An 18,315-nucleotide genomic window follows, 5' to 3' on the forward strand; every position below is an offset into this window, starting at 1 on the left:
CTATCACTTCAAAATCATCTAGTGCACTCGCACCTTCTATATCTATGGTGACTCCATGCAGTCGTCCCATAGGGATAATCTTCTACTGGTTCTCCATCCTCAGTTGAATCGGAGACCACTACAGCGCAGGTCTCCCCATTCTCTCCCATGTCTGTTTAGGCAAAACATTCGCATCAGACCTATAAAGTCCAAGGATTGTCTTATCTTGACACCCTTTTTTCCTATACCTCTTCCCTTTTTCCTATACTTATCACCTAAATAATGCAATAGACACAAGGTTTTGTTAAATGTAAGAGCTTACATGTCTTCTTCTTCATATTTGTCTATATACCTTATTGTTTTGTTAAAGTATGCATTCGACTACAAAATTGGTTTGTTTCTGCATCTAATCCAGATTTCCGCAGCTACCTTCATTGTTGATAGGGTCCTATTGTGATATTCAACAACCCCCCATTTGTTAATAGTATTAGTCAATATTACATTAATAAATGGGGACCCTTTAAAAAATCCCTTCCAAAAATAAGTTTAGCATTTAGGCATCTTCCTTATTAAATTTCGGAATAAATCAAAATATCAATTAAACACCTTTTCAAAAACCTAGTAAATGTCTGTCTTTCTCGCATATCGCATGATCAAGCATGATTGAAAGCCTTGCTAATCCACCAAAACTAGCGAAAAGCAATCAAAAGAGGACTCTACGCTAAACACTTCGAAACTATTATGTTTCTTATATAAACTAAGTCCTAAGGAATTTCTTATTAAAACTAAGGCCTGCATCGCATATCGCTATTTATATAAGGCGCACCTTAATGAGTTACCCTAAAACGTCTGAGATGTGAAATTGCGATGACAGCATTGCCCTTATCGCATCGCATGTCGGACATTAAAAAGAACACTGCAAACTCACCATCTGGTGAGATTGCGAAATGCAATTGAGACCTGGACCCGATCTCGAGACACGTTACAAACGAGTATTTAAGTCTACTTCTTAATAAAAAGGGCTTTACACAAAAAAAACCTGAAAAATAAGCTATGTTTTGGAAACAATAGTAAGCAGCCCGCATTTCGCATCTTGCAGAAACTAAAGAAACGATAATGAAAGCATACAAACATAATTCGATAATGTGATTTGCAATAATGCAATTTGCGATAATGCATCGCAATCGAAAAATCGGCATTTTCACAATTTAAAGGCTCACCACCCTAAAATCTTTCTTCCCGACTTACAATGCATACATTAATGAGAAATAAAGCTAAGAGATAACGAACGATTAAGTGGGCATTTAGTAAAGCTTAATGGCATTTATGTGTGAAAAGTAGTTCAACGTGATACGATATCTTCTCACTTGCTTTCAAATAAAACTCATTTCTTATCACCTTTTCAAGACATATGTATTATTCCATCTTACATTCATTCTTATCTCTGTATATCCGATAGTTGATGTTTTTTTCCATTTTGAAGAAAAATCCACAAAAGGAGTCTTTGAGAGAAATGGCAAATAAGGGCAAGGCAGTTATGTCTCAGAAATTAGAAATGACTCCTTAATTCACAGATACTACGTGCAGCAGAGAAGGAGGAACCTCTACGTGGGAAACCATGTATGATTTATTAGAAGAAGAGGAACCAAGACCTCTGGAAACAAAGGTCACAGCTGACGGTCATGTTTCCTCAGATGCCTCCATTTTTGAGACGACATGCTCATTTCTACATCGCATAGCCATGCGACCAAAGATAATCCCTTATACATATATGGTCAAGTGGATAATTGATTAGGTCGATATCTCAGACAGAGAATTTAAGAATAGCAGCCAAGAGGTTATGGGATCTTTTTTGCCAAACAACCTACAGCTTATGTACAACCTACTAGAGCCACAAACGCTCTACAACAAATAGTTCCTCGAGAAGTTTGCCAAGGAGAACAAGGACCCAGCAGATGTCACGCAAACCTGGTTGAAAAATGAGGGCAAGATCAAAAAGGACAAAACGAGTATGTACTCTACTGCATCTATTTCTCCCCCTCATAGTTTTGCAGTAGCCATGCTATGTAGGATGTTCGGCAAGCCCGATAGCACTAAATTTTCCCCAGAATGGATACCATTAATAGATGCAGCCATAAACGCAACCATAATGAATTGAGCCCAAATTTTGTCTGATAATTTAGCAAAGGCGATAATGGACTATAGGAGGAAAAGGAGTATCTCTTCGAGGGTTTACCCTCCATTTTTTTTGAATTCCTATGTGATGGATGCAATCTATTTTGGTTCAAAATTTCCTATCATGGGATGGATGTGGACTATGAAGGATCCACTTCCCATTCATATATATCATAAGGACATGTGGGAGTCTCAGTTTCACCCCCATTTTTACAAAATTTTTCATGGAGTTATGTTGTCTATCCATAAACATGTTTACAACAAAAATGCCCCTAGGTTTTATAAGGAAGCGGAAGTAGATATCCTCCCAGTGGCTAGATGGTTTAGGGATGAAACATTCACATATATCAGAGTATTTGGGAGCATTTCCTCACCGCATGTCCTCCCATACTATGTCCCCAACAAATTGATGGCTAGAGAGATAGCCTACCAAACAACGAGTGAGGGTGGGCTGAGAAAAGGATTGAAGGAGCAGAAAAAGGCCATTTGGCCTACATTTCCATTGCAGTGTGGAGCATTTTCACTGCACGATTTTGGGCATGCATGAAAAGAAGCGGATATCATGAAATCTATAAAATTACCTAAATTCTCAAGAAGGCGGTATGACCCAAATGTCACTGCCAAAGACTTCACTAACCTGGTGAAAGTGAAGGCATTCACTCATGAGGAAGATGCATTTGATGATGTCTTGCTACAGAAAGAAACAATCACATATGTGAAGCACATGGCATCACTACTTTTTGACCCAAAAGATCTTGAAGCCTTTCATGAATACAAAGAAAGGAGATTGTTAAAGGTCCAATTGGACCAATTATAGATTGAGCCAATAAGGGAGTCAACTCCCAGCGTAAGCCTAGAAGAAAGCTCCAAAGAAACTTCTAAAGATGATTCTGAAGCAGAGACCCAAGAAAATTCTACTAGGGAGTCAGAGCACTCAGAGAAACAATCACAGAATGGGGGAAGTAAAGGTAAGGAGTCAGTAAAAGATACAGTCGGATCTACAGAAAAATCAGTTGAGAAAACCTCAACTAAAAGACGGGTTGAAATTCACTCCACCTCCACCCAGTCAACAAAAGTGGTGAGCACCAGTATTGCAGAAATAATGCTGCAACTCCTGGGGCTTCCTACTTTACTTTTATCAACCTGGTAGTTCATAACAAACTTGGAAGCAACGATGTTGTATGCACAAGTACTAGCTCTTACTGTAGGCTGTCACTTGATCAGCTTGCGCAAGATCACTAGGAGCTCAAGCCAACTTCTATGAGATTCTAGAAGAAGCTTTTAACTATGATGAAAGAAGGTTAACTCTGCATAGGCTACTCTATTTGCAGAAAGAGAAAGAAGACCGGAATGTAAAGCAAACCCTAGCAAACCCTAATTTTTCTAACTAACCATACTTTTGCAGAAAGAGAGATGAAAACTGAGGAAATGAGTGCCATTGACTACTGAGAAGGTAAATTACATCTATTCAAGCCACTTTTGAAAGGAAATGAGAAAAAACATATTTTTGTGTTTTTGAGTGTTTTTATGTGAAATTGTTATGCTTGTAATTTATTTGTGTGTGATTGTGGCAGAGGTTTGGTGGCGATGGAGGGTGTATTTGGTTTTTTCAAAGGTGGAGGAAGGTGTGGAGAGGTACTAATAAGCCCCTAGTACCCTTCTGAAGACTTCCCCTGCAATCGGACTTCGAAAAATCACTCACAGGAAATTCTACAGGAGGCTACAGGGGATCTAGAGGAGCATCTACATGAGGATGCCGAGAGCTATTTTTTGAGATTTTGAAGGTGGAAAAATGGTGGGAAAGGGTAGCTAAAGACTAGAGGGATGTTTCAAGATGTCTGGAGCTTATCAAGGAAGATCAAGAGGGAAAATGATGGTTGGATTTGTTCAAATGGCGAGAGGGAAGCTTATGGAAAAAGTGCAGAAATTAGGGCAGATTTGTGAAAGGTTGTGAATGACTTGGGGAACCTGTGAGAAATGAGATGATGCTAGCTATTTTATGGATGTATGGTGATCTAAGGTGTGTTTTGAGAGATTTTCAAATCTAACTACAGAAACCGAGCAAGAAAAGGACTAGTTGTACCATGAAAACAAAAAAATATGTAGTTGACCTAATTTCTGACCTAGAAACAGAAAATGTTGAACAATAACCTATGAATAGAAAAGCATGCAAAGAGATCTATTGTAAAAACAGGAAATGATCTTGGTAAACTGAATCTGAGGCAACACATTTAGCTTTGAAATCAAGTCATCACACTAGAAATTGCATGGAAGAGCAAAAATGTATTTTTGGTGGCAGCAATGGTGCCATGACCTCAAATCATGATCCCCGGAAGGGAGAAAATAGATCAGGGCCTGTTTTTGACCTTTTTGAATCTTAGTCTATCACTATATTAATCTACTTCAGCAACTGAAATGAAAGCAGCTATGTAAACCATCAAAAGCAACCTATTCTAAACAAGTTAAAATGAATCTATCTAACAAAAATTAACTCATGAACTAAAGCAAAAACATATAAATACAAAGCAAGAGGTGTTGGGCAGCTTGGGTTGAGCCCTAACCCAAGAGCTTCAGCCCTCTGAAAGAGTTCAGTACTAGCTCAGGAAATATTTCATCTTCATTATCAAAAATAATAGTCACATTACATGAACTGTCCACAAAAAGAAGCTCGAAAATGAGTTGAACAAGAGCTGCACAAAAGTGTGAAAATTTCACTAATAACTAGCTAACCTACTGAGGCTCTAAGCCCCCTTATTTATAAAAATGGAGTCCCCCAATAGCCCTCCTAAAATCAAGGGGCTCGGCTTCCCAGAACTGAAGATAAACAGCAATCCTTCTTTACTTGCTCGGCTGCCCCTTGGATGCACCAATGTGGCTGCTTGTGCTCCGAGTTTCTGATGGAGGATTCGAGGTAAGGGATCATAAATGAAGGGGACACCCCCTACAAATCCTCTCCCTTATTTTCCTCGAAAATTGGCTGCCAAATGCTAATTAATCCTTTGATTTTGTCTCAAAATTGACCAAAAATATTCATAAAGTACACATTAGACTTCATGGAATAATGACTAACCCAATTCACTCTATTAGCATAAATATAATCAAAAGCATGCAATAAACTAATGAGAATGGTGGATTAAGTTGAGTTAAGAGGAAAAATGAGCCCATATAATTACCCATTTCTGGGGCTCATCATTACCCCCTTACTAAAGGTTTTGCTCATCCTTTGAGCAACTAATCCATCTCCTCATCCTTGATGGCCTTGATGGCCTCCCTGACATTCCATGCCTCAGATATGAGATCCTCTTCCTTATCATGAAATCCAGCTTTGTCATCTACCTCTTCCCACCGCTGTCTTTCTTCTTCTTCCCTTATGCCTTCTAGTAATCCTAGCAGCAGTGGAGGACTCAGCTTCAGACCAATCCAATGGACCTTCAAACTTTGCATAGAGTTCTTATACAGAGGAACTCTCCTTAGTGCTTCCCTCACTCTATTTAGGGAGTGGTACTCCCTGATCTGTAGGCTGTGGGGTAGTGTGTTCCACCTTCTCATGCAAGCATGGATTCAATCATCCCCAAGCAATCTCTCCATGTCTTCAAAATGTGCAATAGCCTGAGCTTGCTCATTGATGTACTTAGGGGCACTTTAAGGATCAGCTGCAAGTTGTTGGTGGGTGCTAATGAGAGCCATAGGGTCTGATGGTTCTGCTCTAATCATCAGGGGTTCATTTTGTTCTTTTGCCATCAACTTCTGGATTTCTGCTGCTCTTTTGTCCTCATGACTCATCTAGGATGCCATAGCCATCAACTACAAGTCACCTAACCTCGCATTGGGGTCCCATAGGTCCATATCAGTAAGGGCCATGTTATGTAGATAAAACTCTGCCAACTTCACCTTGTCCTCTGTTGAACTGTTTTCACACAAATCTATGAACTGTCCATAATCCTGGAAAGGTATGGTGCCCCTCTGGGCCAGGGTCTTGATCTGGAATTGTAGCCACTAATATTTGAGGTATACTGCATATGATTTGGCTGGTTTTCTGCACTGTAGTGCCTCTACTTCTTCATCTGTTGTCTTTCCTGTCTCTACTGGTTCTGTTTCTTCTGTCCCTATTTTGGTTTGTTCCTCTTCTTGCTTAGTTTTTGCCTTCTCTGTGGTAGCCTTTTTCTATACTGTCTTAGGCTTTTTCCTTTCTGTTTTAGGCTTCTTCTTTTTCTCTGTTGTGGTCTTATCCTTCTCTATTCTTGGTTCCTTCTTCTTTTCTGTTTTAGACTTATCTTCCTTGGTGTCATGTTTCTCCTTCTCTGTTTGGGTTTCCTCTTTCTCTATTTCAAGCTCTTCTCTTTCCATTTGGGTTTTCCTTTCTTCTTCTTGGATTTCCTTCCCAGCTTTCCCTTTTTGTTCTTCCTCCTCACTTTCAGATGGACTGAGGTCATAAGTGAGGGCTTTTATATCATCCTCTTTGGTCATATTTCTAAAAATATCCCAGGCTATGGGGATTGTGAAAGTGTGGAGGGCATCTTCCACCAGCAATTTAATTAGCCCATGATGAGCCAATTGATCTGGGCCTCCTGCCTTCAATTTTATGCTGGAATCTATTAAGGATTGGATGAGAAAGTAAGGAATATTGAGTTTTTGAGGTGCAAGAAGATCCATGCCATACCTCATTTCATGCAAAAGTCTAAAATGATACCCATAAACTATGTTGTACGTCCCTTCACAAGAGATGTATTTGATAATCTAATAGCTGACCTCATCCCAGGGGTAAGGTATGCTGGTTCTCCTGATGCCATTCTTGTCCTCCACAGGGTGCTCATTAGGCTAGAAAAAGGTTTTCATGGCAACCTGACCCAGTGGTTTTTCTTCCTTTCTCCAAGGGAGTCCAAGTGGGAGACCAGTGACCCTATTGATGAATTCTGGTGTGATTTCTATGGTTAGACCCCTGAAACTGACAGTGGCATGGGTTTTTGAGTGAGGTTTCAAGGACAATGCAAATTCGTCTGTTACTTCTTCATCATACCCATGAAACTTTTTTAAGAAAGGCATCCAATTTTCTCTAGTAAAGAGGGCTACCACTTCTGGGTGTTCATGTAGCTTGGTTGAGTTCAGAGGCTCCTTCCTCATAAATCCCCATGTCATGATGTTCAGAGTTTGTTGGAATATCTCAGGTGAAGAGGGAGACAGCAAATTTCAAACCCGAAAACAAAGAAAAAAACTGAGGGTTTATTTCAAGAAACAGGGAGAGTTTTTAATACACTTTTCCTTCCCTCCAGGCTCAACTTTCTAAAATTGCATTATTCCTTTGTATATGTGAGTATGAAGGTGGTGAAGGAGACAATATCTTAGAAACAGAGAGCAGATAAAACTGTATTTTTCTTAAGAAATAGGCAAACTTTTTAATGCAATTTCCTTCTTTACAGGCTTAATCTTTTCTAAAATTGCATCACTCCTTCGTATATGAGAATACCATGGTGGAGAAAAAGCCAACACTTCAGCACAGAGAGCAGATAAAAAGATTGTGTTTTTTTTTTTTTAAGAAACAGGCAGACTTTTGATTTCAATTCTCCTTCCTTTTCACTTAATCCTTTGCTTGAAATCACATCACCCCTTGTATATATGAATATGCAGAGTGGGTTTACCAGAACCTACCTCTTCAATCTTGAATCTGCCATAAAACCCCGATTTTTCCTCTGCGAGACTGCTCACTGGCTGTCTTGTAGAAAGGGCTCCTATAGGGTCTATTTTTGCTCCTGTGGAACCTGATAATGCTCCTGTAGAGCCCGATAAGCGAAAGGGTTTTGAAAATGACAGAGTGCGACTATTTCAAGGCTCTAGAGGTGGTCGGTATCTTGTTGCAGTTGAAAGCATGACGATACAAATGAAAACAAAAGTGGTGAGTGTGGTCGAGGGAGCGTACTTAAGCTTATGGGAGAGGTTTTCGATGACGAGATGAGGTGGCAGGAAAGGTACGTTGCCCTCATTTGGACCGTTGGTCCCCACTACAGTGTCATCATGAAACTTTATGTTGCCTGCCCGCAATCATTTCCATCATTCGCATTGAAGTTCAAAATATCCACCACTACCTGTTTTGAGATTCTTATGAGTTAACTAGACACGTGCAGAGTGAACTCCGGCTGAGCGTTGTTGAACTAGATGAGGGTGGCTAGTTAGCTAGCCACGGATATAGTTTAATCTCAACCATCCCATTTTTTCATACAGTTATGGGTCATACAAATGCAACAGAGGAACGGGTTTAGACACTTACCTGTAAGTCGAAATATGCGCTTGTTGTGAGGTGCTATGGCTCTTTGGACTGCTTCATGCTTGTATTTCCCTTGCTTCATGCTCTCTTTTTTCTGATGTGTGGTTGTTTGCTTTGTGGAGGTATCCTCTGGCTGGATTTGATCTTCAGGAGTCTACTTCAACCTTTAGATTTTCACCCTCATGTTGTTGATGCTAGATTTTAATAGGACAGTGACTTGTTTTGTCCATATCTCCCAAACGATAGACTAAATTGACCTGAAATTTTATGAGCATGTTTCCATCATCATTATACACCTCCCATAGAAAAAGTTTGGTCAATGGATGCACGGATTTCGAGAAAAACTGAAAATGGTTGAAGGTGATGGAGGTCGATTTCTTGGAAACCGTGCACTGGAATTGGCTGAAATTTCTTGGGCATGTTACTATCACCCATATGCATCTCCCCATGAAAAAGGTTTTTAAATGGATGCACAGATATGGAGAAAATGCAAAAATGGTTGAAGGTGATGGAGGCTGATTTCTTGGAAACCGTGCACTAGAATTGGCTGAAATTGCTTGGGTGTGTTGTCATCATCCCTATGCAACTCCCCATGAAACAGATTTTTAAATGGATGCATGGTTTTAAAGTTAGGGGAAAAACAAATTTCTGGTCTATGTATTTTTGTATTAGAGCATCATGTAGTTTTGGACAGTAAGAAAAATGAGCTTGGGGTGTAATGTAGACTTGGAAATGATGGAAGAGAGGTTTTAAGACTGCAGGAGGATTTATAAACCCTTTGTGAAGCTTCCATGTTCCCCAAACTACTTTTGAAATCCATTTCTAGCTCTCTGTAATTTCTACAGGAGCCTCCTGTAGAAAACACAATTTTCAGAAAAGAAGCACAGTGAGGTGGAAAGAATGTCAGGAATGATGGAGAAAGGTGAGGGAAGGTAGGATAGGTGTTGTTATTGGTTTCAGAGCTTTCTTGGCACCTGCTACTACTTCCTAAAATTCTCCTGCAAACCTACAATACAACTGGGAATTCATTTTTCTTTTTCTTTTTCTCTTTTTTTTTTTTTGAAAACAGCTAGGGCGTCTCAAGGAGGTTTTCACCCTAATTGCCTGCCCTAGGCGCTTCCGAGGAAGTTTTTCACCCAAGGATCTTATTCTCTTTTTTATTTTCTCTTCTTTCCAACCCATTGACCGCCTCATGGAGGTTTTCAATCAATGAGCCAACCTGAGGCGCCTCCAAGGAGGTTTTCACCTTAGATTTTTATTTTTTCCTCTTATTTTTCTTTTTTTCTTTTTTCATTTTTCTTTTTCCTCTACCATACCCTACTTGAAAAAAAAAATCATTTTCAAGTATAAGAATACTTCTGATGGAGCCATGTGCACATCGATATGATAGACAAGATGATGTGGAGACTTGAAATGTATGCTTTGACATGTATTCAGATTTCAAAGACCAAATGATTTGACTTTGAAGGGATCAAGCATAGTTGAGGAAGAGAGTATTGCTACAACTTAATGACTGCCTAGAACCATACTTGAATATAGTTGTGATGTCCTTGGTCCTTTTGCTAATTTGGATCATTCTTCATGTCTTCTTCTATCATGACCTTCACATCTTCCTCTTTTTGCTGATTTTTCTCTTGAATACATGGAGGATTTGATGGTAACGATGAGGGAGCTCTCTCGATCTCTGATTCTAATGTCTTCTCTTCATCAAGTGCAACCCATGGTTCTTTGATCTTCTCTTTTGCATCTTCTTCTATTGGATGCGGCCCTTCAATGATATCAATATAATCTCTTTTTTGCAATACTCTTCCTGAGCTATGGTGAATATCATTGAGCTCAAGAGGAATTGTTTGGAAGTGTTATACCTCAGCATTATAATTGGGTTGAGCTACTCCAATGTGCGGGTTTGGGAATGGTGGTTACCCACTATATACTTGTTGGGCCTCTCTGTTGTTCAATTTCGAGTTCGGTTGGGCAGGCATTTGGGGTTGCCTTGGTGGAGCAAGAGGCAATGGTTGTGGTTGAATAGGTGGTGGAGGCAAAAGAGTGGGAGGAGAGTTGTATTAGGGCCTCCACCCCGGATGAGATGCATTCCTCTGAGGTTGCGGCTGAGCATAGGTTTGAAATGGATGGGTGGTTGGTTTGGCATGATATGGAGATGTGAAGGACCAAGGAGGAGGCATGGACCAGGAAGGATGAGCAGGGGGGCCCAAGAAGGTATGTATGTGACTTGGTTGGGGTTGTAATATGCTTGAGATGTCCCTTGCATCCCCTATTGGTATGGTCTAGGTACATGCGGCCTCTTTTGGTTTATGTAATAGATCTGTTCAGTGACTACTTCAGCCCCTTGGTATACAGCTTTAAGTCCAGGCAAGGACGGGCACTTGTCTGTGGAATGATTTTCTTCACAGATTGAATAAACCTCTATAGAGTTCAATGGACATTCGTTCCTAGGATGCCTCCTGGTGCATCTAGGACAAAATATGGCCAAAGCCCTCTCTGCTTCCTCTTGTTTCCTTTTGATATGGAAGGCATCCATTTTCATGGCAAGAATCTGCAGCATCTCACTCTTGAGGTCTTCCAGCATGCTTCCAATTTCACCTTTAATGGATGAATTGGAAGAAAAGGTACTGCTCCCAACATTTCTGTTTTCAGCCATTAGCTCCAAAGGAATGTTTTCTTCTTCTTCTTCCCCTTATAGGTTCTTCAAATATGTCTCGTTGTTACCTAAGGGTTTTTCTTGATTGCAGCCACCAAAGAAGAGAGAAGGTTGGTTGTGTGAAGCAGTGGGGGTGTTGGGAAAACATTTTCTTGAATTATCTATGTTCCTATGAGGCATGAAAGGAAATCTCTTTTTGGGTGGTTTTTGTTTTTTCTGCTTGTACCTGCAAAACTGAAATTGAATGAACAAACAAATTGCAACTATTCTAAAATGAAATTGCAGAATTGAAATGAAAGCAAGGAAATGACTAATCTACTTTTGCTGGAATGGAAATTGCAGAATTGAAATGAAAGCAAGGAAATGATTAATCTACTTTTGCTGAAATGGAAATTACCAAATTAAAATGAAAGCAGGGAAATGACTAATCTACTTTTGCTGAAATGGAAATTGTAGAATTGAAATGAAAGCAGGGAAATGAATAATCTACTTTTGCTTAAATGGAAATTGTAGAATTGAAATGAAAGCAAGGAATGACTAATCTACTTTTGCTGAAATGGAAATAGCAGAATTAAAATGAAAGCAATGAAATGGCTAATCTACTTTTACTGAAATGGAAATTGCAGAATTGAAATGAAAGCAAGGAAATTCAAAAATTGAAAGAAACAACTACTCTACTTTTGCTAAAATAAACTACTTCGTAGAATGTTGCAGTAAAAAATAGAAGAAAAGTAGTAATCACAAAATACTCTGACGTCTCCCCGGCAACGGCGCCAAAAAGTGGTGAGCACTAGTATTGCAGCAATAATGCTGCAACTCCTGGGGCTTCCTACTTTACTTTTATCAACCCGATAATTCATAACAAACTTGAAAGCAACGGTGCTGTATGCACAAGTACTAGCTCTTACTGCAGGCTATCACTTGGTCAGTTGGCGCAAGATCACTAAGAGCTCAAGCCAACTTCTATGAGATTCCAGAAGAAGCTTTTAACTGTGATGAAATAAGGCTAACTCTACAGAGGCTATTCTATTTGCAGAAAGAGAAAGAAGACCGGAATGTAAAGCAAACCCTAACAAACCCTATTTTTTCTAACTAACCCTACTTTTGCAGAAAGAGAGATGAAAACTGAGGAAATGAGTGCCATTGACTACTGAGAAGGTAAATTACATCTATTCAAGCTACTTCTGAAAAGAAATGAGAAAAAACATATTTTTGTGTTTTTGAGTGTTTTTATGTGAAATTGTTATGTTTGTAATTTGTTTGTGTGTGATTATGGTAGAGGTTTGGTGGTGATGGAGGGTGGATTTGGTTTTTCCAGAGGTGGAGAAAGGTGTGGAGAGGTCCTAAGAAGCCCCTAGTACCCTTCTGAAGACTTCCCGTGCAATCGGACTTCGAAAAATCACTCACAAGAAATTCTACAGGAGGCTGCAGGGGATCTACAGGAGGATGCCGAGAGTTATTTTTAGAGATTTTGAAGTTGGAAAAATGGTGGGAAAGGGTAGCTGAAGACTAGAGGGATGTGTCAAGGTGTCTGGAGCTTATCAAGGAAGATCAAGAGGGAAAATGATGGTTGGATTTGTTCAAATGGCGAGAGGGAAGCTTATGGAAAAAGTGCAGAAATTAGGGCAGATTTGTGAAAGGCTGTGAATGACTTGGGGAACCTGTGAGAAATGAGATGATGCTAGCTGTTTTATGGATGTATGGTGAGCTGAGGTGTGTTGTGAGAGATCTGCACATCTAACTACCGAAACTGAGCAAGAAAAGGACTAGTTGTACCATGAAAACAGAAAAATCTCTAGTTGACCTAATTTCTGACCTAGAAACAGAAAATGTTGAACAATAACCTATGAACAGAAAAGCATGCAAAGAGATCTATTGTAAAAATAGGAAATGATCTTGGCAAACTGAATCTGAAGCAACACATTTAACTTTCAAATCAAGTCATCACACTAGAAATTGCATGGAAGAGCAAAACTGTATTTTTGGTGGCAGCAATGGTGCCATGACCTCAAATCATGATCCCAGGAAGGGAGAAAGGAGATCAGGGCCTGTTGTTGACCTTTTTGAATCTTAATCTATCACTGTATTAATCTACTTCAGCAACTGAAATGAAAGCAACTATGTAAACCATCAAAAGCAACCTATTCTAAACAAGTTAAAATGAATCTATCTAACAGAAATTAACTCATGAACTAAAGCAAAAACATATAAATACAAAGCAAGAGGTGTTGGGCAGCTTGGGTTGGGCCCTAACCCAAGAGCTTCAGCCCTCTGAAAGAGACTAGTACTGGCTCAGGAAATATTTCATCTTCATTATCAAAAATAATAGTCACATTACGTGAACTGTCCACAAAAAGAAGCTCGAAAATGAGTTGAACAAGAGCTGAACAAAAGTGTGAAAATTTGACTAATAACTGGCTAACCTACTAAGGCTCTAAGCCCCCTTATTTATACAAATGGAGTCCCCCGACAGCCCTCCTAAAATCAAGGGGCTTGGCTTCCCAAAACTAAAGATAAACAGCAGTCCTTCTTTACTTGCTCAGCTGTCCCTTGGATGCACCAATGTGGCTGCTTGTGCTCCAAGTTTCTGATGGAGGATTTGAGATAAGGGGTCATAAATGAAGGGGACACCCCCCTACAAATCCTCTCCCTTGTTTTCCTCGAATATTGGCTACCAAATGCTCATTAATCCTTTGATTTTGTCTCAAAATTGACCAAAAATATGCATAAAACACACATTAGACTTCATGGCATAATGACTAACCCAATTCACTCTATTAGCATAAATATAATCAAAAACATGCAATAAACTAATGATAATGTGGATTAAGCTGAGTTAGGAGGCAAAATGAGCCCATATAATTACCCATTTCTGGGGCTCATAAAAAACCCCCAGTGATTGATTTAGAGAAAGAATGGGAGCATTTTAATAAAAAACTCCATACAGAGGGACAAGCACCTAAGCTACAGACTCCACAACAAAAAGCAACTCAAGAAATTACAGTAGAGAAAATTATAAGTACTCAAGAGGTAGAGCACATTCCTACCACTCCTACCTCTGAAATTGTTTTGAGAATTGAGGAGATTCCTCCTTTAGATGTGTTCTATAGCCCAACCCACAAAGTTGTCATCAAAAGGAAAAGAAAGAAGAGGAAGTTAGATGCTACAGTTGCTACTACTCCCGATAATGAATCAATGGATATTATCTGGAAATATTCACCCATCGACCCATCTGAGAACCTTACTAGACTGTCGCAGTTTGCAGGAGCCTATGCTACAACGACTATTGATAAAGCAACAGAGGTACAAATGTTGCTCAAAGAAAAGGAAAATAAAATTCTGCTGTTGGAACAACAATTAGAGCAAGAAAACTCTAACTAATAAGCGGAATTGCAAATAGCCAAGCTCCAGAGAGAATTTGAGCAGATGCAAATAAAACATCAAACCAGCTTAGCAGAAAAGGAAGCGCAGATACAAGCAATAACAGATAAGTATAAGGATAGTTCAAAAATTGATCAGTTTATAATTGAAGCACTCAGCCTTAACTCCCAGCTAATGCACCAAAAAGAACTTCTATGCCAGAAGGTCTCATAGTTGAGTCCTTATTGCAAGACTAGTGACAGGTTAACGAGTCAAGTCATTGACATGAGACTTGAATATTAAGTCTTAAAAAGTGTCCAACTTCATCACTTGGGAGAATTCAAAGGATGGGAGGAAGGCTGATTTGCCTAAACTAGATGAGTCACATAAAGAAATTCTATTTGCAGACTGGGATTCTTGGCTTAGATAAGCATAAAAGGCAACAACGGTCGCAGCAACAGCAGCAAACAGTGTTATTGAAAACATCAATGAGAATTTACACAGTGCCAACCTGGTGGCAGAGTCTGTACCAGGTTTTCTTCCAAATGTCAAACAGCTCGAACAACAGTGGAGGTAGGCAACAAAGGAAAAAGAGGAAGCAATTAGGCAAATGACCAAGTTAAACTGGGAAGCATACTAGAAATATTTAGTTAAACCTTACAGCCAGTGGATGACCATGCGATGCCTAACCATTTCCATGCAGAAAATGGTGCCAACACTAACCGATGTCGTGTTCACTGGGCAGTTGAAATCTACAATCGACTGACCGACATAGCTCAAACTAATGACGGACATCTATGATCTCAAAGATCAAATGCAAAGGAGTTAGTCACCATGTTTTATTTCTATTTTAGTTTTGTTTCGCATAATTTGAGGAAGATCGTTTAAACCTCCTCAACTATTTTTGTAATAATATATTCTTAGGAGTTATAATTTAGTATTTAAACTCCTCTCATGCATTTAGAGAGAGATCCAGAACTTTTATCAGAAATAATCTTCAAAACATGCACTTTTGTCCCATTGAGGAAGTTCTAGTGAAATGAATGGAACATGATTTATTTTCATTTTATCTGACATATTCTACTGAAATTGCACTTTTGTACTCCTAGATGGTGTTGGATTGATTGGAAGTAGGTCGATATTGTTGAAACACATGAGTATAACTTATTACAAATGGTACTTTTATCTTGTGATTTTGTTTTATTTATGTATTAAGCAATAATTTTTCTTCAAATTGTTTATGTATGAAAGTTTAAATCTTGGTTAACATTATTGCACTTTTGTATGGTGATGGCCTAAATTTTATGCTGAATATATGAATAATTTCTTATGCAATATATCTTTCACAATTGTTTCGGCTAACTATTTCTTTGAAACGATTATTGTTATAACGATTTCACTCCTTATTGCAGTTGAATGATCTTTATTACCAATTTCCCTAGGACATTATTATAGATCGCATATTTCAATTTTATTACCGGGTATAGTCATAGCTAGGTAGTGTTTAAATTAGGATATATGCATGTGATTATTAGTTTAGATTCGATTACTTTTAGCTTAAACATTTCTTCGAACTATCATATATCACCCCATCAGCACTATCATAATTTATATTGGGAAACTGGTCCCATTACCCCCAGTCAGAGCCACTACACCAAACCGAAAAGGGGCTGCCAACCAAGCTTCGAACCGTGTGGTTTTCCCAAATGTTGTAAGCAACAATTTTTGAGGCTTCAACATTTTGGCGCTAGAAAGAGGGCTTGACTGTGAATGGCAAGTAAATCCAAATTAACAAATCATTCTATGAGTAAAACTCCCTCACCATCACCTTCAACTTCTCGATCGCATTCCAAATCTTCTAATCCTAAGCGACAAGTTGTAAATACAACTACAGAACCCACTGTTGAAATCCCAAAGAAGCCAGATCATTCTTCTTCTATTGAATCCCATGAAGTCCAATCTTTGAGTCATAAATTACAGGGGATTTTGATATCTCAAGAGGAATCTGATTTATCCCAAGATAGTGTTACCTCTCAATTTACCCCATCTCAATGGTTAACTAGAGCACATAATGAAAAGTTTTGAATCCCACCATTCGAATTCCCTCTACCAAGCCGTAAGAAAGCTAAGAATACACCATCTGAATCTCACAGCGAGGTTCTTTCATCAACACAACCATCATCTTCATTCATTCCATCCATATCATCACAAGACCAATCATCCACCTCACAACTCCAGATCGTGATTCACACAGGTACTGGAACTCCATCTTCCTCTACCCAATCACCTTCAACCACTGCGACATCTTCCTCTTCTCGGATACCAACAATGGCTCAAAATCCTCAAAGGCCATGGACAAATCCAGGAGCTATTAGGATGGCTGCACCTTTACATCCATTTCCATCCCATCCAGAGAAATGGTTACCAAAGTTCAATCCTGATAATGGCCTACTTGCTGAGGAACACATAAACAATTTTATGTTGTCCATTAACTTGAATGAAGTAGTAGAAGAAGATGCAGTTGTAAGATTATTTCCATATACTTTACAAGGAGCAGTAGGATCATGGTACTTCTCATTACCATCAGGTTCTATTAATAGTTGCAATGCTTTTCAAGAGAAGTCCTTAACTAAATTTGGAGATGATAGATCCACGGCTACCCTAATCAATGATCTCTCCAATTTGAAAGTCGAACCTAAAGAACCAATAAAAGACTTCAAATCTCACTTCAATAAATTATTGAATAAGATACCAGCAACATCTAAGCCCGGCAATGAGGTCCAAAACGAGTGGACTATTTCTACTCTCTCTTCAAACACGACGATTTTCGTCGATAGAGCTGCCAAACCAACTTTGGCAGAAAATATGAAAGATGCAATAGCTGTAAAAAATGCATTCTAGATGTAGATAAGAAAAACGCATTAGAAGAACGAAAATCCAAGAATGTGACTTTTAGGGATGAATCTAAGAAGAAACCACCAAAAGATCCTTTTAATCTTGAATGTTTGCAAAAAGTCATCAAAACCATGTCTAATGAAATGGTTGATATTAAAAAACAGGTAGCAGAGACTTCCTCTAAGAAATATTTTAGACCATTTAAAAGGAATTCCCCTGTTGATCCTAAACCTCCAAATTCTATATCAAATGTTGAATCAAATGGAGAGGAAGATGAAGTTTCAACAAATGAAGAACAAATAGATGATGAAGAAGTGGTAGAGTTACAAGGAATGTGGGATTTTATACTTCCCAACAAAGAAACGCAAGAAGCATTGCCTGTTGCCACCCGAAGTAAAAACCCTATTTATTTTCCACAAACAAATCCAAAGCAAAAGGCTTCAATGCCACCTCCCAGGGACAAAACAACAAGTAATAATATTCACCAAAATCCACTCAAACTACTCCTTCTCAATTGAATTCTTCACCTTCAACTAAAACCCTGATAGTATCTGATGAAATGGAATATAATATTGTTGATGATATGAAAAAGACTAGGGAAAACATCACCTTTCATGAGCTTAGCAAGTTGAAACATCAGCAGAAGCTACTCCTTAAGGAACTCAAAGCAGTACCTACTTCACCTCTTCCTGTTGTTGTGATCTCACAAGCTGCCCAAGAAACGGGAAGACCCCCTAGCACCTCTTTAAACAAAATTGATCCAACTAACATTGCTCTGATTGGAGGAAGATCTAAATCCCATACTCCTCCATTTCTCCTTACTTTTGAAATTTTTAATAGAAACTTACACAATTGTTTAGTTGATTCAAGAGCTTCATCTAACATTTTACCTAGAACAGTTTGTGCAAAGTTGAATGTTCAGCCTCAAAAATCTATTGTACACATTGTACAGTTAGATCGATCTCAAGTCGAAGTTGTTGGGGAACTT

This window comes from Pinus tabuliformis, chromosome J, assembly GCF_031772625.1.
Source record: "Pinus tabuliformis cultivar Carrire ecotype Pingquan chromosome J, CPIR1, whole genome shotgun sequence".
In the NCBI taxonomy this organism is placed as follows: domain Eukaryota; kingdom Viridiplantae; phylum Streptophyta; class Pinopsida; order Pinales; family Pinaceae; genus Pinus; species Pinus tabuliformis.